Consider the following 12,016-nt stretch of genomic DNA (forward strand, 5'->3'; position numbering starts at 1 on the left):
CATGTGGGTCTGTGGTATTAAATACATTCATAATGTTGTGCAACTATCACCACCCTCCATGTCCAGAGCTCTTTTCATCTTGTAGAACTGAAAGCCTGTGTCCAGCTCCTTTTATCCTGACCAAGGCAGATAACTCCTCTGCCCGGCATTCGTCAAGATGATAATAATGAGAGCTAACGCTTAATGAATGCTTGCCACGCGAATCGCAGGCCACATAAGAGCTTTAGACACATTTTCTCATTTAATTCCTCCCCAACATCTTAGATAGCTGCGAAAACTGAAGCATGAGAGGTTAACCAGCATGCTCAGTATAACCAGACCAGGGGCAGCTGAGCAAGTAGAAGCCTCTAGATGCTGCTTCCCCCGGAGAGAAGGGCTATGGGGACACCAGGGCCCAGACGGATGAAGAGAGTTGTTCCCAAGCGGCCCGCGGTGGCCGGGGAACTTAAAGGATCTCATGTGAAAGGCAGAAGAAGATAAACTTCTCAGCCGGCTTTGTGGCCGGTGTCAATTAAACACCATTGCTCTAGGAGGCAGTTAATCAGACACTTCTGTCTGAAAAATAATGCTGCTGAAGTAAGCAGGACTTCTACAAGTTACAGGAGAACTGTCAAGCTTGTTAGTGGAAATTCCCCCCAGCCCTCCCCCATGAGGCTGCTTTGCTGACGCTGCTGCAAAAAAATGTCTCTGTGTGCTTTTTCCGGCCGTGGTTTCTCGACGGGCCTCTCGTCTCACTGCTTGCTATTAGCAGTGATGGTCCTGTGGGTCTTCAGGAGTCCAATTTTCTTTCTGCAGGAGAACGAGCAAATCTTCACAAGAACTCCGCAACCCTGTAATCCCGCTGACCGCTGTGTGAAAGATCGGCCAAGAGCTCAGAGTTTAGGGGAATGAAAAGGGCTCGCAGCCCCCCACCCTGAAGAACATGAGCCGGTGGAGGACCGAGGAAATGAAAATAAAATGCCCGGTTTGAATAGGGAGCCAACGAGACAAATCTTGTCCATGGTTCGGTGTTAAATGATGCCCTTAATCCCCAGCTCTTGGGACCTGGCATCTCCGTTGAACTTTGATCAGCCTTGGCTCAGTCTTCACGTTCCCTGCACTGATGTTCGGGGCTGTTTGCGGGCACAGTAAATATTTGTCCTGTCAAATGGCATTTGGCTCCTCACATGTCTTGTTTAAGAGATGAATGTCAGGGATTTCTCTCTCTCTCCCTCTCTCTCTTTGGTGGGAACTGCAAGGAGATATACATACGTTAATAACATTCCCCCTTCCCTACCAACTGTGAAGCCCCAGATAAAGACTTAGATCTTCAGAGTTCTCATATCCTGATTGGGTTTGTGTCAAGTCAAAGTGAAGTCACCCCTGCCTCAGTAATATATGTGCCATCGAGAGCACAGCCTGTTCCAGACCAGAAGCAATTTCTGTTCTGACATGTCTCTGTTATTAAAAAGTTAAGGAAAGTAGAGAGGGGAATACAAAGATTAGATCTTTCAAAGATGAAACTACAAAGCTAATGGCACTGAGCTATCTGTTCGGAGGGGTGAGGAAATCTGCAGTGACTTCAGCCAGGAGGCTGAGGGAGGAGATATAAGGAATCCACACGAAGCCTTGACCATGGGGAGGAAAAAGAATGGGGGGGGGGGGAAGAACACTTCTGCCCTATAGATAGTAGGTCAAGAATACAGGGATAAAGGATAATAATCAATTAGAAGGGAGAGGGCATTGGGGTAATGGAAGATCTTCCCCTTTATCACTGCTACAAATTAAAATAACATAATTGGAAATGATGACTTCATACTTTCATAACTGCATATTCATAAATAGCAAATGATGTGTGGGGAAACGGGCAAGGGGTCTTCTTTGTGTGCTCGTGGGCAACTGGGGCAATGATTCTGCCTGGCCTTTGGGAGCTTTCTGTAGACTGAGGAAGGGGATATGGTGAAAAGTAGCAAGGGAATGTCCTGATTTTGGAGGAGGGGGTTATGCGCTGACAGTAGTCAGACTATCCCATTGCCGGGGGAGAGAGTCACATAATGGTAATCATCACTCTTATGACACTTATGTGCCCTCCCCCTGTAACTTGTCCCCTCACTAAACCCTCCCCCCCCCGTACCCACCCTCTCAAACTCTCTTCAGATGCAGCTATCAAATCCACAAGGCCAGCCCTCCAACAACCCTCATAGTCCTACTCAGTCAGCAATGAGCTAAGTCTCCCCTATCATCTGTGCCCGTCCCCTTCAGCCTAGTTTGCCATCCTAGGATGTCAGCACTTACCCACAGCCCCTTGGATGCAGGATACAGCAGCTACAATCACAGGGACTGACAAAAGCAATGGGAGTCACAGTGACTGCTTTTGTTGAGCTTTACTTTGGGACTTTGTCCACGCTAGAGACAGGCTCATTTTTCACCAACACAAGTTTTACTTGTTTCACTCTATCTGCTCACAGATAATTTCCTCAGGAACAGATATGGGGACCCAGACTTGAATATTTGGCTTGGTGTAGTTTGGGTCCTTGAACGCCCCATGATCTCTGCTTCTCCTACTTTCCAGTTACTGCTGAGGCTGGGGAAGGATTCACGCACCGCACAAGTGGGAGTTAAGGAGCATGATTTGGAGCCTGCTTGGCTCAGAGCCTCTGGGATTTAGACCCATTAAGGTGGGACTCCTCCTGTTTCCTTTTGCAATTTCCCTTGTAACTTTCCAATTTGAATCTGTTTAAATTGTCCCTAGATTGTACAGGCTTGCTTCAAAAGACTTTTTCCATTGTGAAATAAAAAGAGTTTTTAAAACATGTAAATACTTATGCAAAGTGTATCTTCTCACCACCACTTCCTCCTCCTTAACCCAATCCCTGCAGCTCAGACTGCTGTGGCTCAGAAGATATATGAGGTCACAGAGGAGCAGGAACCTGGGACAAATGTTACCATGACTACCACTTAGTGAGCACTTACTCTGTGCCAGGAACTATGCCAAGCCCATTATATGCATCATCTCATTTTCCTCCACAACAACTCTCAGGGCTAGATTATCGTTAATATTTTTATTTTAATAGAGAGATTGTACCAATATCCTGGGTAGTGGAAAGGCAGACTCTGAGGCCAGAAACCTGGGTTCAGATATTGCCCTGGCACTTGGGCATGTGTTGTCACAGGCATGCTAGGCAACTTCAGCCTGTTCTTCACTTATCAAATGGTAATAACAATAATAATGTCCAACAAATATCGCTGTGTAATTTACTTCTCATGTATATTCCTTATTTCTAGGAAACATATGAGTATAAGGCACATAAGAAGGTCCACCAAAATGGTAGGGATTATTTTCTGTTTACTCATTCATTTATTCAACATTTATTCAGTGACTACTCAGTTTTTTATTAATTTTACACCATAAGCACAGTGCATAGGGCTTAAGAGCTTTTCAGGAGCCTGTGAGAATGTTTGATGCCTAGAATAAAATTAATAACTCCAAGACAGGAAGCTACTTGCTGTAGATTCATAATTAATAAATGTTAACATTGAATGTGTCACTAAACTAACATGTCAACTAGTCAACTGTTGACAGTTTAACTCTTCTGCAATGTATAAATAATTAACATAATAGTTTATGGCACAAGAGCAAAGTGAAGAATTTAACATGTTAGGGGTGCCTGGGTGGCTCAGTTGGTTGGGCTCTGACTTCAGCTCAGGTCATGATCTGGCATGATCTGGTGGTTTGTGGGCTGGAGCCCCATGTCGGGCTCTGTGCTGACAGCTCAGAGCCTGGAGCCTGCTTAGAATTCTCTGTCTCCCTCTCTCTCTGTCCCTTCCCTGCACAAGCTCTGCTTCTCTCTCTCAAAAAATAAATAAACTTAAAAAAAAAAAATTTAACATGTTAAAGGATGCCTTTTTAAAAAGATAAAACCATGACTGTCATATAAATATACAAAATGAATATATGTCAAATAGTTAGTTTATTAACTAATGAGGAAATCAGCAAGATGTTACAATTGGTTCAAAGGAGAATTCAAAGAGCAGAGACATATGTAGGTCATGTGAACTTACAAATATACGCAAAATTGGCTTTTTCCATTATGGTGGGGGTGGGAAGGGATCAACTGTTCCTCCATCAGACAGAATTATTTTGCATATTTATAGGTAACAATTATTTGCTTTGTTATCATTTTAAAAAATAACAGAATTATAAAATAGTTCTAAGACAATGAAAGGTTTAAATTCCACAGAATCAGATAAACCAAAATAATGTGCTCTCGATAATACATAGTTTGCCAATGAATACATCCAGCATTTTTTTTTTTTTTGATACTCTTTGGTACATTTCAGAGTCTGTCACAATTTTTTCTGACGGTCTCTCCCTCTTTCCTCGTGATTATAGAATCTCCAAGAAAGATTATTCTTGACCACAAAATAAGATTGATTTCAATTAGGTTTGGCTTGATTGGCTTGATTGTTTACATAAATTCAGCAAGTGTATTCGTGAACATATAGGCTTCCTTAAGTTTGCTTTGCAAATCTTGAGCCGCACAGTATCGAACAATGCTCATGTCATAGAATTAACTTCTATCTGGGAGTTATTCTAAGGAATCTCAGATGGATTTAAAGGCCTGTACTATTTACTATCTTGAGAGAGGAAACCGATTCTCGGAAATGGTCTCCACCAAATTTCACTGCCATACCTATATGAATGTGGGTGAATTCCTCTCAAGATTCTTAAGTTCCCTAAATATCACATGGTTCCTGGTCTGCTAGGAAGTGGTCTTCCTAAACCACCTGAAAGGCTGGGACACCCCCAGCCAGGAGCCAGGCCAGCTTTCCTGAGAGGGTCTTATAGACGTTAGTTCCATAAGTACAGCCAACCTTTGTTTCTTAAAACAAAGTGGTGGTCATATTTGACTGAATGAGCACCATTCTCAAATATAACACTTCTGATAAGGTCCATATTGCACGGTCAACATGTCCAATTATATCCTGCTGAAAAGGAGGGCTGCAAACCATGCAAAAAACAAAAGTGAGGAGATTCTTTCATGTTTCTGAGTTCTGGGGACCCAGTGAGAATCAGCTATCACTTAAAACCTGTTTACTTAAAAACTGTTTACAAAAGCAGCACTTACTAAATTGTTGTGTGTGATAGAAGTATAAAAGGTAGGAGAAATGGCCTTCTGCTAGATCCAGAAAATAGAACGTTAAAAAAAATTAGCAGTATTCCAGATAACCATAATAAAATTTTCCTTTTCAGTTTATTTAGTCCTATAGTTAATTCTTGTTCTACCGGATCTTGGGTTAGCAGTCTCATGAAGCCATTTGCTTCTCAACTGAAAAGGGTTCTGGGAATCTTGACTCAGATCATTGGTACAGTCTGAAAGTTGTCTAGAGGATGTCACTTCCTCAGACTGTACCTAAGAGTCTGTTGTTTGAAATGTCAATCGTTTGAAGCACCTGGTGAAGTCTTTTTCAATGAGATGCTGAGATTCTCCTTCTTTGTTCAAGAAATAAAGTGTGGCCCATACCTTATAGCATCACCTCAGGGAAGCAGTAGTTTAAAACAAAAACCATTTGTAGATAGCAAAGACTTAGAATGGCTGTGGTTAATTTATTACTGATAATTTTGGAAGGAAAAAGGTCTCATGATATGCATAACAAAGATAAAGTCATTAAAAATTAAAAATTTTTAAAATGTTTATTTACTGTTGAGAGAGAGAGACAGAGTGCAGGCAGGAGAGGGGCAGAGATAGAGGGTGACACAGAATCCGAAGCAGGCTCCAGGCTCTGAGCTGTCAGCACAGAGCCCAACGTGGGGCTTGAACCCACAAACCATGAGATCATGCCCTGAGCCGAAGTCAGATGCTTAACTGGCTGAGCAACTCAGGCACCCCAAGTCATTAAAAAAATTTAGACAAACATCTCTAAGGATGTAGGTTACACTTCTTTCCAAAGAAGCCAGTGAAGGCTGCATTTGATTTATCTAAATGTATGGATATAAGTTTTATAAAGGAAAAGAATCTTGAGATATAGCATATAATAATCCTAAAACATAATATATGCAATATACCAAGAATGCACCAAGAACATCAAATAAAGAGGGACAATAAATCTGGATCTTATTTTTATAAAAAATATAAATGGGTATTTACATTGCCATTTATATACCCATGTTCCATGGGTAAGTCTGATGCATATTTCCAACTGAGAACCAATGGCCTAGAAGCCTCTAGATTCAGATTAAAGACATAAGGTTTTAACTAAGTATTTCAAATGATAACTGATTTTATGACTGATAACACCATACTACTATGCCTTAATATATTAGGCAAAGCATCTCCAGGACACTAATAAATATAAGAAAACTTGAAGTATTTCTTAAGAATTTTGGTCAGTGTTTCCTGGGGTAAAGACATATTATAGAAAACCAGAACATTGACAAATTTCCAGGGATGTCCCATGAAACATACACTTTCTGAAGTATTTATTTAGTACTATTTTACTTGTACAAATTTAACCTGGGGCTGAAAAACAATATTTGATTATTTAATCAAAGTAACAATAAAATATTTTTTAAAATAAACATTAATGACAATGCAATTGAAAAGAGCCTTACCTCTGTCATACAAGGAAAATTTGTTCTTTTATTAAAGAATTTTTTAACTTTATTTATTTTGAGTGAAAGAGAGCGAATGGGGTAGGGGCAGAGAGAGAGGGGAGAGAGAATACCAAGCAGGCTGCACTGTCAGTGCAGAGCCCGATATGGGGCTCGAACCCATGAACCACGAGATCATGACCTGAGTCAAAACCAAGAGTCAGATGCTTAACCAACTGAGCCACACCGGCACCCCTGTTCTTTTTTTTTTTTTTTTTTCCACTTTGAGTAACCAAAAACATAATAAAGTCCACATAAAACACAGAAAATTATTCTGGTAAGGCACAGAATCTTTCCTCTCTAGGCAATTTACACAGAAACTAAAAACAAACAAAAAAAAACCCCACCTTTCGTATGGTAAACAAAGGCATTCTCAATAAACTAGATAAGGAAACCCATCAAAACAGAATGAACTTTGCTAAGGTTTTGACACATTTCATAACTTCTTTTCAGACTCAGGTATTATTAACAAAAGTAAATAGAATTCACATTCTGAGTTTTTCCTTTCATTATCTGCTTTCATATTCTGGAAGAAACTGACACTTTGCATTAGGATAGATCTCAGGGGATCAAAACAAAATTTTTTATAATACTGAGATATCATTTATGTAAACATGCAATTTGTTCATTACTACCAGCCTCAAGTTAAGTAATAGACCAGTATTTTTTAAATTCTTAGTTTTAATTGCTAATATGATATTGATAGTTATAACCCACATTTAGGGGTCCTCAACAAGTCTCAAGAATAAAATGGTCTGGAGACCAACAACATTGAGGACTGATGCTTTAGGATAAAACTACTCTTTTTTTTTTTTTTTTTAAGAATAAAAACATTTAGGCAGTTGGATTTCTCTGTCACTATTGCTCCTAACTGTAGTTGCAACCATTCATATTAATTATAATTTTTAACCAAAGCAACAAACTTCTCATTCATACAGAAAAGTGGGTGCAGGGTGATAACCGAGAACTTTCTGCCATGTAGCAGCATGTCAACAGACTAGGAAAGCTTATGAATGAATACACTTTTGTGTAGTCATGCTCTTTTCTTTTACGTGTTCTTAAAGTAGCAAAGATAAATGTGTATATTAACCTGACCCATAGATATAGCCCCTCTAGAGCATATAATTAATTAATTATGTGTTTAGTATGCTATCTTACTTGGGAATTATCTAGATATTCAATGACTATCCACTAATTAACTCAATTTAATACCAGTTCAAAATTTTAAGCTACCTAGGAATCTTGGAAGTGATCTTTAAGCTGCCATGCTACAAAACGTAATTATTCTTGAAATAAAATTATGAAAATCAGAATTTAATTTTGTTGAACACAAATTTACATTTTATAAGAACCATAGGAAAAGTACATCCAAGTAGAATAGAATGTATGCTTTTATTATGCTCCACACTGATAAATCAAAGAAGGCATAATTGTTCTTTTAAATCACACATATTAAACTAGTTTTATTTGCCAAAGATTTACCTTAATTATATCAATTTGGATTCTTAAAATGTCTCTGAGTTAGTTTCTGTAATTTTTTAAGTGTAGCACATTTAAAGAATTAGAAATTCATTCCCTCACTGCATTAAATTTTTAGGAATATTTGATTTGTATAAACACTTATTTTTCTCTTTAAATCAATCAGAATAGAGATTCTTTAAGATGATTGATAATGTAATTTATAAAGACTTAAGGTAGAAATATTTCACACTTACACTGCAAGAGTTAAAGGCCTGAATACAGACATGGGCATGCAGACACAAAGTGACCTTATAGATTCAATTCTATAATTTTTGCCACAGGTTGAGACATAAGGAGCATAGAAACACACAAACTCATCGGTTCAGTTATATCGAAGAGCTGTTCTCCTTGGTGGGCACAAAATTCTTTGAGCTTGAAATAGATAAATCAACAAATAAGACTAATCAACCAGATTCTCTTTCATCTTTTTACATAACAGAAAATATATTTCTATAATTTATTAATCCATTTACAGAGATCATTAAATGATCAAAACTATAAAACCAAATTCACAATCATTGCTTCTACCGTTGGAGAATTGCTTCTCAGGCACAAACAAAACACATGAAACAAAACAAAACAAAACACAAAACTGGTAGAGAGGAAAATAAAAACTAGAGAGATGGAGTCAACAAAGTTCTATTGCTACTTCAGGTTCACCTCTGGGAACCAAGAATTACATATCTGGGCTTCAGCTGTCCATAGGATGCACTTCTCTGGCAGTACAATATCTCTTACTCTGTCAGGTGAATCCACTGGACACATTGGTGGACGATCTCTAAAGCTGGTAGAGAATAACTTTTTTTTTTTTTTTTATTTTAGAGAGAGATCATGCAAGCAGGGGAGAGGGGAAGAAGGAGAGAGAGAGAGAGAGAGAGTATCTTAAGCAGACTCCATGCTTAGCACAGAGCCTGACTCGGGCCTTGATCCCAAAATCCTGGGATCATGAACTGAGCCAAAATCAAGAGTCAGACACTCAACTGACCGAGCCACCCAGGTGCTCCAAGATTAACTTTTTTAAAAAAGGTAAAATCATGAATCTCATAGAAACATAAAATGAACATGCAAATAGTTCTACTTAACTCATTAATTAATGAGATTACGAGTAAGATCTTATGACTGATTTGAAAGAAATTTCCAAGACCCAAGACACACACAGATGTTTACATGAGTTTACAAATAAATACAGGGGGGGAAGAAAAATTAATTGTCCCTCTACCAGATGAAGTATACTTTAATGTTTATATGACGAAGTAGACTTCATGTTATCACTGTTATCAGTTGCCTAAATTTTACAGAATTGTAAAATAACTCAAAGACAATGAAAGGTGCAAACCCCACAAATCAGATAATCTAGAAACGTGGTCTTTATGCAACATACAGATTTCCATTGAAGATATACCATGGTCTCTTTTTCTTTGGTTCATTTCAAAGTCATTCACAAACAAAGCTCAAAAAGCATGAAAACTACAAAGATTATACAAATCCTCAAAAAAACTTACATCAAAACAGTTAAATTAAATGTGGATGGTTCGTAGGTTTTAACACATTTGATTTGATGTGTAGTGGAATGAGGTCTTTCAAAGTCAAAGTGCCTGGGATCTATGAAAATTTTCCTGGGGTTCATTGGGTGCTAGCACTGTGTTAAGCGTGGAGGGCTGATTGAGAAGAAGGGAGATTTGGGCCAACCCTTCAAGGAACATTCCATCACGGTGTACGAAAACCAAGGCACTATTCTCTCCCTTTTGGATTGTTCCCTATCTCTAGTGGTGCTATTCTCCAAGTCATTTTCTTTCTTTCTTTTTATGAACCGGTTTTATCTATTTTTATTTATTTTTTATTTTTAATGCTTATTTATTTTTGAGAGAGAGAGAGAGATCAGGGGAGGGGCAGAGAGAGAGAGAGAGAGAGAGAGAGAAATAGAGAATCCGAAGCAGGCTCCGTGATATCAAGGCAAATACCGACTTGGGGGTGGAACCCATGAACCGTGAGAACATGACCTGAGCTGAAGTCAGACGCTCAACTGACTGGGCCACCCAGGTGCCCCAAACCTTTTTAAATTGTGAAAACACACACATATACTGAAAAATACGCACACAAAGTAAAGAATAGCTTTTTATAAAATGAATGTCTATATAACCATGACCCAGCACCCAAACCTTCCAAATGTCTTTGTCTGCTGGCACCCCTCTTTATTGTCAGTGTCCTAATTTTGTGTAAGCCCATCTAGCCTTTTCTTTAGAGGTTTTGCACTTACGTATGTGTCTGAAAATGATACAGTTTTGTTTGGGCTAGTTTGAAGTTTATTATAAGTACTTCATTCGTGTTATATTGCAAGATTCAGTCACATTTCTGGCAAACTGCAATTTGCTAACTTTCATTGCTGTATAGCAAGATTTCTCAAAGCATTTTGATCTCAGGACCCCTTTACGCTAGTAAAATTTTTGAGTACCCCAAATACCTTTTGTTTATGTGGGTTATACCTATTAATGTTTACTACATTAGAAATTAAGGTCCAATTTTAAAAAATGTTTGTATTCTAATTAATAAATAACTCATTTTGAATAATTCATCAAAGAGCTAAACATAGAATTACCATATGGTCCAATAATTCTACTCCTAGGTATATATACAAAATAACTGAAATCAGGGATTCGAATAGATACTTGTACACCAATGCTCATTGCAGTATAATGCACAATAGTCAAAAGGTGGAACAACCCAAATGTCCATCAACAAGTGATTGAATAAATGAAATGTGCTATATACTTACAATGGAGTATTATTCAGCCAGGAAATGGAATGAGGTTCTTTTTTTTTTTTTTTTAAGAATTTTTGAATGTTTATTTATTTTGAGAAAGAGAGAGAGAGACAGAGACAGAGACAGAGACAGAGCATGAGTCGGGGAGGGGGAGAGAGAGAGGGAGACATAGAATCCAAAGCAGGTTCCAGGCTCTGAGCTGTCAACACAGAGCTCCATGCGGGGCTGAAACTCACAAACTGTGAAATCATGACCTGAGCCAAAGTCAGACACTTAACCAGCTGAGCCACCCAGGCACCCTGGAATGAAGTTCTAATACATGCTACAACATGGATGCTCCTGGGAAAACATGCCAAGTGAAAAAAGCCAGACACAAAATATTGCATAATTCCATTATATGACATATCTAGAAAAGGCAAATTCATAGAGACAGAAAGCAGGAGTGCACTGATTACCAAGGAGGGGAATGGAGAGTTATTGCTCAGTGGGTGTAAAGTTTCTGTTTGGAGTGATGTCACTAGTATCAAAAAACTGCATACTTAAAAATTGTTAAAATGGAAAATTTTGCGTTACACATATGTTAGCACCGTAACACAAACAAAAATATACTGAAACTGTTACATGTTAACATACGTAAAATATTTTCTTAAAAAAGTAATTATTTTTTAAAAGTAAAAAAATAATGAGAAGAGTAATATTGTTTTACATGTCTTTAATATCTGGTTTAAGAGAAAACGGTTAAATTCTCATATCTGCTTCTTCACTTAATCCGTTGTGATATGTTGGCTTGGATGAAGTATATGAAGAAAATCTTGCTTCACACCAAAATGTAGTTGGAAAAAGGAGGAGTAGTTTAATAACTTTTGCAGATAAGTGTGGATATTCTTCTTTGATATTATACCAGAACTTGGTAAGTGATAGTTTCTCAAATGTTATGTGCAAAGTGGAATCATATCCTTTGGTCTATCTTGCCCTTTGAGTGGATCGCTTACCTACGCATGATTTCATAACATAACACATTGATCATTTATCTTATGTTGGTTCACTGAGTCATGCAGATCTCCCAAATGTTGATATATTTCATCATGCACTATCAAAAATCA

The 12,016-nt window shown here is 38.2% G+C and overlaps 1 long non-coding RNA gene across 1 annotated transcript; it reads right to left on the minus strand.

Annotated features, from left to right (window-relative positions):
* Positions 1-596: 596 nt before the first annotated feature.
* On the minus strand, positions 597-2,850 carry LOC122221367. Its single transcript, XR_006203167.1, has 2 exons — positions 2,275-2,850; positions 597-1,231 (listed from the first exon to the last, which is right to left on the minus strand). It is a non-coding gene; the product is annotated as an uncharacterized LOC122221367 (long non-coding RNA).
* Between the last annotated feature and the right edge of the window lie 9,166 nt (positions 2,851-12,016).

Source organism: Panthera leo, chromosome B3 (genome assembly GCF_018350215.1).
Source record: "Panthera leo isolate Ple1 chromosome B3, P.leo_Ple1_pat1.1, whole genome shotgun sequence".
In the NCBI taxonomy this organism is placed as follows: Eukaryota; Metazoa; Chordata; class Mammalia; order Carnivora; family Felidae; genus Panthera; species Panthera leo.